Source organism: Scylla paramamosain, chromosome 28, assembly GCF_035594125.1.
Source record: "Scylla paramamosain isolate STU-SP2022 chromosome 28, ASM3559412v1, whole genome shotgun sequence".
NCBI lineage: Eukaryota > Metazoa > Arthropoda > Malacostraca > Decapoda > Portunidae > Scylla > Scylla paramamosain.
The window spans coordinates 8,500,001-8,511,688 of record NC_087178.1 but is presented as its reverse complement, the minus strand read 5'-3'; the positions used below and the strand labels follow the sequence as shown (position 1 = coordinate 8,511,688).

Genomic DNA, 11,688 nt, shown 5'->3' with positions numbered 1-11,688 from the left:
CTTCTTTCAAATATCCTTCCTTTTCTTTCCTTTCGCCAATCTTTCCTTTCTTCTTCCCATTCCTCCTTTTCCTTCTCTTTCGACAATTCTTCTTTGCTCCTTCCTTTCCTTCCCTTTCGCCAGCCCTTCCTTTCTCCTTCTCTTTTCTCCCTTTCCTTCCTTCCTTCTCAATCCTTGCTTTCTCCTTCTCTTTCCTCCCCTTTCTCCAATCCTTCATTTCCTTTCTTTTTGTCAATCCTTCCTTTTTCTTTCTTTTCCTTCCTTTATCATTCACTCTCCTCCTTCATTCCCTGGTGTGACCTTTCTCATATATTCATACAACTGTATATACAACATTCATGCATCAGTCAGGCGTGTGTTTTAGTGAAGGGTTGTACGGAAGGGGAGAATTTGTTCATCTATACTTCCATACTTCCTTCCTTCCTTCTCTCTGGTACTTCACCTCTCGTCTCTCTTTCTATCTTTCCTTCCATTTTATTACTTTTTTCCTTCATGTTTTCTTAGTCCTGTCTTTCTCTTTATTTTAAACGTATTTGATGATGTGAGGTGCTCTCTCTCTCTCTCTCTCTCTCTCTCTCTCTCTCTCTCTCTCTCTCTCTCTCTCTCTCTCTCTCTCTCTCTCTCTCTCTCTCTCTCTCTCTCTCTCTCTCTTTGATACTGATACTGAGCTTCCATCTCTTATTTCCTCTTCTTTTCTCTTCTTTCCATCTCTCATTCTTCCTTTCCTCCCTTTTATCATATCCCTGACTTATTCATATTTCTCTCTCTCTCTCTCTCTCTCTCTCTCTCTCTCTCTCTCTCTCTCTCTCTCTCTCTCTCTCTCTCTCTCTCTCTCTCTCTCTCTCTCTCTCTCGGTAAATTTACGGGTCCGGTTCCGGTTGCCTTCGTCAGAGAAGAAAATTTCCACTTCACTGGGAGGTTTGGGAGGAACAATCACAAGCGTCTTATTGGTTCCATTTCTCAGGATACGCCACCCGGAGCTTAGCCTGAGGGAGGGAGGTGGGAAGTTTGAACGTGTATACAGTGCCGAGCCTCCCCAGGCCTCTGTACTGGCGGGGATAAAGGGGAAGGCTGGACGTGGGGCTGCGTTGCTGATAGTCGTGGTGGTCGTGGTGGTGGTGGTGGTAGTAGTAGTAGTAGTAGGTTAGTGCTAGTTGTTGTGCAGTTGTGGTTCTTGCAGTAGTAGTTGTGTTGTGTGTGGGGGTGATAGGAGTGTGGTGACTAGGTTTAGGTGTTTAGGTGTTGTACAGTTGTGGTAGTTGTAGTAGTCTTTATAATATTAGATGTTGTTGTCTTAGTAGATATGGTGATAGTAGTAGTAGTAGTAGTAGTAGTAGTGACGATGTTGATTTGCTTATTCGAACAGTGAAAAGGTTAAAGAAATCACTGTCCGAGCTAGCGAGGCAGCAGTTCTCTCACTGGCCAGAGAAAGAATTCAAACTTGGCGCTACCTTCCGTCATCCACCTCAACCACAATCACCACCACTCCTGCCACTCCCTTACTCACAATTATCCCTATATTCGTTCACTTATCCCAAGCTTTGGGTTCCTAAAACTACTACTATTGTTTTTTATCCTTCATTTCTTTTCACCTGTAACTAAGAAAGACGATTGTTCAAGTGCTCAGGTGATTCATTCTTTCCATCGGGTTGGGCAGGCATGCAGTCTGGTCCCCGCGTTGTGCATCGAGCATGACGTCCGTTAATTTGCCTTTACCACCCATACCAGAGGCCTTTCGAGACATTACGGCTGTCCAGGAGGGTGGTGAGTGTTCCCTGGGTGTTCGAGGGGCCTGGGAGTGAGCCTGGGGCAGAAAGAAGGGCGCTGTAAATGTTAACGTAATGAATGACGGAGGTGATGGTGATGGTGGTGGTGGTGGTGGCGACGACCCATCCTCCATTAGTGTTATGTATCATTCTCACATCCCTGTCTCTATGTTATTGTGTTGCAGATACATATGCTTAGGTGTGACGGTTACAGTGCCTTGTGTTACAGTCTCAGTATGTTTGAGTGCTTGTTTACTTACGGGTTAATTGCCTTGTTACGTAGTTGCCTCTCTCTCTCTCTCTCTCTCTCTCTCTCTCTCTCTCTCTCTCTCTCTCTCTCTCTCTCTCTCTCTCTCTCTCTCTCTCTCTCTCTCTCTCTCTCTCTCTCTCTCTCTCTCTCTCTCTCTGACACTTTTTCTTTCTCGTCCTTCATCTCTCATTTCCTCCTCTCACTTCTCTCTTCTTTCCTCCTCCCATTCTTCCCCTTTATCACCTTTTCTTGTGCATCTCTCTCTCTCTCTCTCTCTCTCTCTCTCTCTCTCTCTCTCTCTCTCTCTCTCTCTCTCTCTCTCTCTCTCTCTCTCTCTCTCTCTCTCTCTCTCTCTCTCTCTCTCTCTCTCTCGTCTTCATATCTTTTCTCATGTCTCTCCCTTTCTCCTCGGTCTTTTTCACCGTCTCTTCTTCCATCTTCCCTTCCTCTTTATGCCATTCGTTATCTCCTCCCCGTCCTTCATCTGTCTCTTCTCTTATCGCCGTATCTCTCTCCTGTCTCCTCTCCATTTTCCTCATTCTCTTTCTCATTTCCTCCACCCATCCCTCCATCATCATCACCCCTTCCTTAGTGTTGCTCTCTCTCTCTCTCTCTCTCTCTCTCTCTCTCTCTCTCTCTCTCTCTCTCTCTCTCTCTCTCTCTCTCTCTCTCTCTCTCTCTCTCTCTCTCTCTCTCTCTCTCTCTCGTTTTCTTTGCTGTAGAAACTGACGCTCCTCTCCTTGTATTATGAAATTCCTCTAACTAGATTCATCAAATTCTTTTACTCGGGTTGTTCACTTTTGACCGATCCAATTCTTCGCTGGTAATTTTATTTTCCTTACTTTCTCTCTCTCTCTCTCTCTCCCTTTTTTTTTTTTTTATGTGAGAAAGAAGAGAGGGGGGTGGGGTAAGTAAAGGGAGGGTTGGGTGTACGTAATTAAATTTTACTCCCTTTTTTTTTCATTAGTGCTGGATTTTCTTTTTTTGTGTGCATATTTTTTTTTGTGTGTGTGTGTATTGAATAATATTGTATGTTGCAAGTTTTTTTTTTTTTTGGTCAGTTTTTTCGAGTGATAGATATTTTGTTTTTATGATTTTTCTATATTGGTAGTTTGTTATAGCTCTTTGTACACTTTTTTTTTAATATTGCGATATATGTGTGTGTGTGTGTGTGTGTGTGTGTGTGTGTGTGTGTGTGTGTGTGTCAATAATTTGTGATGTTTATGGGCAATTTTGTTATCAGCTTTTTTTTGTTTCGGCGCTTTTTTTCAAATAGTGTGTTTGTCGAAACAGGTTTGAGAGAGACACACCAAATATGGATTAGCGTGTTGGGCGACAGATTTAATAGATGAGCAGATAGAGATCGATAAATGTGTGTGTATAATTATTAATAGCAAATGAAGGGGATATATATATACACAGATAGACAGACAGGGAGACAGATCAATGGATAGGTAAGTAAAACAGATTAACGAATGGAGATTGATAGATGTGTGGATGATAATTAATAGTAGATGAAGGGATGTATATTCGTGGATAGACAGACATATGGAGACAGATAAAGGTGGACAGCCAGATAGGTAGTTAGATCATTAGGAAGATAAATATAGATTAATTAATTGAGAAATCTGAGCAGATACAAGAAAAAACAATTGCATAATTTCTAGAAACAAATCCACACGCACGAAAAATAAAAGAAATAGAGAAAGAGACAGAAACAGACAAACTAATAAACAGATAAAAAAAAACAGACAGCAGCCAAACAGATGAAGACAAGAATAGCCGGCCAGTCAAACAGATAAAGATTAAAAACACAGCAAACCTCCCACGCAGATACACAGACACACAGACAGACAGACCAACCTTTACAAAGGCGCCCCAAAGAGCAAACATGAATTCGGTGACCTTCGGCGTGGGGCAGTAAGACCTCTCATCCTTCCTTATCCTTAATCCCTCAGTCCCTCTCCTCCATCAGGAATCCCGAACAGCCGCCTCTCCTCTCCTCTCTTCGCCCACGGGAGGAAAGGAGGGAAGGATGCAACAGCAGCTAATCCTTCGGGGGAGGGAATAGGAGAAAAGGAAAGAATTGCTGAAGGAGTTTAGTTTAGTAGTAGTAGTAGTGGTAGTAGTAGTAGTAGTAGTAGTAGTTGTAGCAGTAGTAGTAGTAGCAGTAGTATTAGTAGTAGCAGTAGCAGAAGTAGTAGTGACATGTTAATAATGATAGGATATTTGTAAAGAACCGTGAGGAATTAATTTGAAATACTAGATAATTGTTCGGAGAAGGATGGAAAAAGAATTTAAAACCGTGAACAATTCAATTTTATAAAAAAAAGAAAATTAATAAATACTTGGAAATATTGGAATATAAAATTACAAGAGGATTAAAAAGAAAAAAGCGTAACGATGAGTGATTAAGATTACTGAGAACTATCTCTCTCTCTCTCTCTCTCTCTCTCTCTCTCTCTCTCTCTCTCTCTCTCTCTCTCTCTCTCTCTCTCTCTCTCTCTCTCTCTCTCTCTCTCTCTCTCTCTCTCTCTCTCTCTCTCTCTCATTATCGGCACTGATCCCACGCAAGTAAGTCGGAAGACAAAACCAATTTGAATATAACACTGGGAATCTGAAATGATTACTCCCCTTCCTCTATAGCAAGGCAGAAAACATACATTGGGTGCGTTTAATTAGCAAGTTGTTTTTGGATTTGTTCTGGAAATCCTCACACACACACACACACACACACACACACACACACACACACACACACACACACACACACACACACACACACACACACACACACACACACACACACACACACACACACACACACACACACACACACACACACACACACACACACACACACACACACACACACATTTCCCAGCGGACATCAAAGGCGCGGCATTATAGGTGGATCTGATATGTGTATTTAGGGATGAGTTTTATATTTTACAGATAGCCTCTATGACCTGTAATGTATATCGGGGTCTGTGCCGCTCTCTCATTCCGGCCTGGCTGTGGTGAGATATTCGCGGCAAAAATATTGACTCGGTTACGTGAATAAAAGCAGCGGTGAGATTTATAAAAGATAAATTAGAGGAATAGTGAAGAAAAACGTGTACGTGGAATTGATAAAAGGGGAATTTTAGAGAAATATTTAAAAAAAAGACATAGGTGATTGCATAAGAAGAAATAAATAGGAAATATTTGAAAGGGGCATTATTAAGACTCATAAAAATATTTTGTTAAAAAATACTGAGAAAACCAAGAAAAACGAAGAAAAAAAATCATAGGTACGAGTAGATATGAAAAAAAATAATAAGCATTATAATGAAAAAAAAAAAGATTAGACAGCTTTATGGAAGGGGATGAGTGGTGGAGAGGTAGGCATGTTTAACAGGTAGATAAGTAGATAAGTTGATAGATAGACAGATAGGTAGGTAGGTAGATAGATAAATAGATAGATAGATAAGATGATAGATATATAGATTGATAGAGGGATATACAGATAAATAAGTAGGTACATAAATACACATTGTGGTGAGGTGGATGGAACGGCAGGTGAGGAGGAGCCTTCAACTTCACTATCCTACATCTATTATTTCAAAACATATCGCGTGGGTTATCTCTGACAGCCACGTTGGGATAGGAGTGCTGGTGTTTGTTCCTCGTTTGTTTTCCTTGGCTAGGTGGCCGCGCCGCTCATTCAGTAGGTGAGGTGGAGTCTCAGGTTTATTTATGGGTCGTTTCGCTGAGCACACTGAAGGGATAAGAATAGAAGATCAAAGAAGAATGTTAGGGGACTGAAACAAGTGGGTCTTCTCTCCCTTTTCTTTCTCTCCTCCACCTCCTCCACCTGCTGCTACTCCTCCTCCTCCTCCTTCCCCTCTTCTTCGTGACCTCCTGACGGGCATGCTTCCTCAGCCCTCGCAAGCATGGCAGCATCAAAGACCATCATGCTCTCTACTAAATCATCGCCGTCCTCTCTTCTTTCCGTTCGTCTCAGCCACGAGAGTCGACCCTTTGATGTCACGCCGCGTTCCCGCCCGGAGGAGGCCCTGACATTATAAGCGGCGGGACGGGTACAGGCGCCTTCTTCGGGTAGTGCCGCGTCAGGCCACCGCCGACCGCTCCCTAGAGACCAGACTTTAGCCTTTTTACCTCCCGTCGCGTACAAGACGGCCGACGGTGAAGGACGAAACGACCTCGAGAGGAGGAGGAGGAGAAGAAAGGAGAAGTCTGGGGTGATAATGTTCCATATTTTTGGTGTTTGTCCCTCGCTGTTTCACGTCTAAGTTTATATGTAACGTGTGTGTGTGTGTGTGTGTGTGTGTGTGTGTGTGTGTGTGTGTGTGTGTGTGTGTGTGTGTGTGTGTGTGTGTGTGTGTGTGTGTGTGTGTGTGTGTGTGTGAGTGAGTGTTTCTTTCTTAACATCCACCCACATGAACACAACAGACTCGCACCTCGCGCCTCAAAGTATATTGCATCAAAGTATTCTGAGACATGAAGCAGACCTGAGCCTCTACCATTTCTAGGGTATTGCCATTGCGAGACCACGAGGGCTGGCGCTGAGCCTCTATCATAACAGGAAGACTCGTGCGAGACCAGACGGGAGGTAACGAGCGGGCGGGGCTTTGCTTGGCCCAGTCTCTCTGACCAATACAGCGCCGCGTGTTCTACAAGGGACTAGACTGGTAATGGAAGCACGAGAGGCGGGAGGGAGGCCAGGTAATGATGAAGTGATGGAAATTTGGATGGAATGCAAACAGTAGTGAGAGGTTGTGTTGGTGTCATTATCGTCATTATCATCTTCATTATCGTCATCATCATCTAATTTCCAAGGATGTTTGTTTTTTTCTTTTCCTCTTTCTTTTTTTTTCTTCTTCGTTATTTCTTTTTATATCTCTCTTATCAAACACTGAGTTCCTTTGCGGAGTCCTTTGTATCAGGGAAGTCACGGTAATCCTGATTCGTATACCACTGGTAATAATCCACGAAAAACAAGAGACTAAACCAACATTTTCCAGCATCAACACACCACCACTTTTACCATTAACCTTCATACACCAAACCAGCCTCCATTCCACTATTAATATTGATAGACGGGAAAGACCAAAATGTACCACTAACAAATTTACCGACGAGCAAACTTAGTCTATATCAGAGAGTTGTACTCTACGCAACTTTTTCGAACCGTGTGAGCTATCTGTATGGGTGACAGTCGTGCCAGGGAGCCAGGGAGGGGAGGGAGGACAGGAAGCCATGGGTGTGATGGCAATATCCTTCTTCTGCTGTGGCGGGGATTTATCAGGTGAATGAAATCGAACTGTGGCCGGCTATAGCCAAAACTCGGAGAGTAGTGCCTGACTTGGCGCACAGACCGTGTTTGGGAGGGGGAAAGGGTGAGGGAGATAGAATGGGATATACGTAGGTAGTGTGTGTGTGTGTGTGTGTGTGTGTGTGTGTGTGTGTGTGTGTGTGTGTGTGTGTGTGTGCATCATTTTGTATTCTGTTACTTTATATCATGTTTATTACTATTATGTTTTATTTTGTATTGTACATTTGCTGATATATCACTTTGGTTCTCCTGTGTCAATAAAGTGTGTGTGTGTGTGTGTGTGTGTGTGTGTGTGTGTATTAATAGGTGGTGTTCATACAGGAAAATAATAAAAGTTGCGGTGTTGTCAACCTTTTGTTATGACGAACGAGGGGAGAGAGTAAAGACAGGAAGGGAGAAAGGGTGAGGGAGATAGAATGGGATGTACGTAGGTAGTGTGTGTGTGTGTGTGTGTGTGTGTGTGTGTGTGTGTGTGTGTGTGTGTGTGTGTGTGTGTGTGTGTGTGTGGAAGTGGGAGTGTGAAGTTTGATATGTCTGCCTGCCTGCCTGCCTGTCTGTCCATCTTCATCATGCCTAATCAAGCAGTGAAGAGACCAAGAATGAGCGAGAGTACTTAAGGGATTAGAAGACTTGACTTTCATTCTTGTTACTGCGAGTCAGAGTGTAGCGTCTGTGGCTTGAGATAATGGAAGGCGCTGTAAATGTCTCAGGGATCAGCGTGGTGTAGGTAACCATTGTGTAAAAGGTTGTGGTGACTTGAGATTCGCTTCCTTTCATTGAGGTTTATATATTTAGTGTGTTGTCCTTTTTTTTTTTTTTTTTTTTTTTAGATTATCTATAGTTTCTGTCACGTTTCCCTTGTTTCATTGTTCTTCGTTTGGTAAAATGATAGTGTAGTATGATAGTGAAGAGGTGAAGGAAGAGGAGGATAATAACGATAATAATAATAACAATGATAATAACAACAACCACAATAAACACTAATGACTCTCCATTACATCCACGTTTAGGCAACTGAATACATCTGAATACAAATTAATACACGGATTAGCATACCCGATGAAATGTATATATATATATATATATATATATATATATATATATATATATATATATATATATATATATATATGCTGAGAGAGAGAGAGAGAGAGAGAGAGAGAGAGAGAGAGAGAGAGAGAGAGAGAGAGAGAGAGAGAGAGAGAGAGAGAGAGAGAGAGGGTGAGGGTGAAAGGGTGAAGGGATAACACCAGCACCCTCACACTCCCCCGTCACCTGCCATACACCTACACAATTAATCCTCTTTAGCTGATCCCTGGAAACTAAATCCTCGTGTGATCGTAAGAGTGACACGGATTCCAAACAAAACACTGTCGCCCCTGCTCTCTCTCTCTCTCTCTCTCTCTCTCTCTCTCTCTCTCTCTCTCTCTCTCTCTCTCTCTCTCTCTCTCTCTCTCTCTCTCTCTCTCTCTCTCTCTCTCTCTCTCTCTCTCTCTCTCTCTCTCTCTCTCTCTCTCTCTCTCTCTCTCTCTCTCTCTCTCTCTCTCTCTCTCTCTCTCTCTACGGCAGTAAAAATGAAAGGCACTTGAGGGAAACACATTTTTCCCCATAACTTGATATAAAAAAACGAATAAATGTTTTCCAATGAAGTTTTACAGAAAAGTTTAAACACAATCCGTGGTGTTCCCGAGAGAGAGAGAGACCAACAAGCAAACAAAAACACACACACACACACACACACACACACACACACACACACACACACACACACACACACACACACACACACACACACACACACACACACACACACACACACACACAGAGAGAGAGAGAGAGAGAGAGAGAGAGAGAGAGAGAGAGAGAGAGAGAGAGAGAGAGAGAGAGAATGGCATTGTTTCCAAGTTCCTGTATTAATACGTACATTTAAATGTTTTTTTTTTTTTATCTTCCTCCTCCTCCTCCTCTTCCTGGTTCTTCTCTTTTTAGTTCCCCTCCTCTTCCTTCTCTTCTGAATAATTACGCTGCACAATATTGACAACTCACACCTTCCTTTCCTCCTCCTCCTCCTCCTCCTCCTTCTCCTTCTCCTTCTCCTCCTCCTCCTTTTCACCTTGTTCTCTTCCTGTTTTTCTCTTTTTCCCGTCAGTATCGCCTTAACTCCTTCCTCTCTCGCTTCACTCGTACTAACTCAGGTGTATTTGAAATTGAACTGAAATATATGTGTTAGTATTGTTGTTAGCAGCGGTGGGTGCGTTACCATGGCGACGAGTACGCGCCGTAAACAAGACCATTTGGATTTTTTTATGTTTTACAGATTGAAAGGCTGTGATTAACTTCGTGGAGGAGTGATGGGGGAAGAGTGATGGGACTGTGGTTGATGGAATGGTGATGTGTGATGGTGAGTGTGTTGGATGCTGAGTTGATAGTGATGGGTGTTGGGTTGGTGGTGGTGATGTGCGGTGATGAGCGTGGTTGATAGTGAAGGGGTGAGATGGTAACGGAATAGTGATATGTTTGCTTGCATCCTAATTCCACTGCTTTCACTAAAATTCTACGGCAGACAGGATAAACAAGAACATTTTCCCATTTTCCCTCGTTCCTTATCCACACTCTCACAGGATCCACGTAACACGCAGCATATAATATTTCACAATCAGACACTTCATCCTTTTTGCCTAAGAAATAAACACCTTTAACCATTTTCTGCTTTATTTTCAGGGTAAACTCTTCCCATTTTTTGTAAGTCCCGTCAAAAGATTCGCATCTGCTTTTAGAATTGAGCTTCCCGGATACTCCATCACGGTAATGTCAGAAAAACAGTCGCCTTTGACACGCTGCTTCTATTTTTACGACGAAAATATACACGGTGACCTTACCGGGATGTTTGGTGAAGGCGAGGCTGGTAATTACAAAGCCGGGAAAGCAATTATATTCTCACTAAATTAAGTCCCCCTTCACTGTGTCGTTGGGAAAATAAGTGACAATGAAAAGGACAGTTTGTTAATTGAGGGGGAATTTGGTGAAAGTGTAATTTTAAATAGTGAAGTTATGAGTAGATTTTGTTAAGGGTTATTTGTCACGCACATTCGTCCACACACGCGCCGGCGATCATAGAGATTAGAGAGATTGTGGCAAGTGTACAAATAGAGCAAAAAACGACGTGTATGAGAGAGAGAGAGAGAGAGAGAGAGAGAGAGAGAGAGAGAGAGAGAGAGAGAGAGAGAGAGAGAGTAAAGGCATAAACATACATGCATAACATACATACATACATACATACATATATACATACATACATACATACATACAAACCTACATACATACACACATACATACACACATACATACATACGTAGATAGATAAATAGATAGATAGATATAGATATTTAAACGTTTTATCAACCACAACTAGAATAAACAAACACACACACACACACACACACACACACACACACACACACACACACACACACACACACACACACACACACACACACACAGAAACAAACTTTTGTAAACTAGTGAAGAAAAAGGCACTGGTTATCAAGCTCACCTACACCCTCTCCCTCTCTCTCTCTCTCTCCCCCTCTCCCCCACCTCCCCCTCCCCCTCTCCCCTTCGCCCTCCTCCTCCCCCTGCCCATCCATCTCCCCGTCCCTCTCCACATAACCCTCAACAAAACTCTGGGGTCACGTTCATTACCAATTTATTACTGCCGTTGCCGCCTCCCCACAAGGACACGACCTCTCACTCCTTGTCTTGGTGTGCTGTGGATCCGAGCTGAACCTGGCACGTGTTCTTTGTTCTCTTGTTTCCAGTGAAGGAGGAGGAGGAGGGTGTAGTGGAGAAAGAGTGGAAAGAATAATTGATCATGTATTTAGCTTTCGTGTTTATTATCATTTTTTTTTTTTCGATTAGTGTAGCTTATCACAAACTGGATCTGCTGCTTGTTCTTCTTTTGTGTTCTCTTGAATAGGCATAGAGAGAAAGAAGAGGAAGGTTGAAAAAAAAATCAGCTGGTAAGGTCTTTACTGTCGTCTCTCTTGCCTTTAGATTAGTGTAGCTTATCACAAACTGCCTCTTAACGAACGGATGTTTCTTGTTCTTCTTTTGTGTTCCGTTGTGTAGGGGCTGCTGCGTGTCGCTAAATACAGTTCGTAATCCCATTCATGAACTGACTTGACTCTTTACGTGACTCCCACTCACGCCACTCATGCATACGAGTACATTTCCTAACTCAAAAACTCATGAATCTAACTCAAAATTTTAAACACTCTTCAGCCCACAGTCGAACCTCACTCACTTATTCCTCTTGTACGTAACCGCTGTTCCCG

General features: G+C 42.7%; 1 protein-coding gene across 1 annotated transcript in view; it reads left to right on the top strand.

Moving 5' to 3' along the window:
• Positions 1 to 864: 864 nt before the first annotated feature.
• LOC135114887 (uncharacterized) overlaps positions 865 to 11,688 on the top strand; it is an 85,755-nt gene continuing 74,931 nt past the window's right edge. The window contains exon 1 of the mRNA XM_064031104.1: positions 865 to 1,764. The gene's annotated coding sequence lies outside the window, so the exon portion shown is untranslated. The remainder of the gene's footprint in view (positions 1,765 to 11,688) is intronic.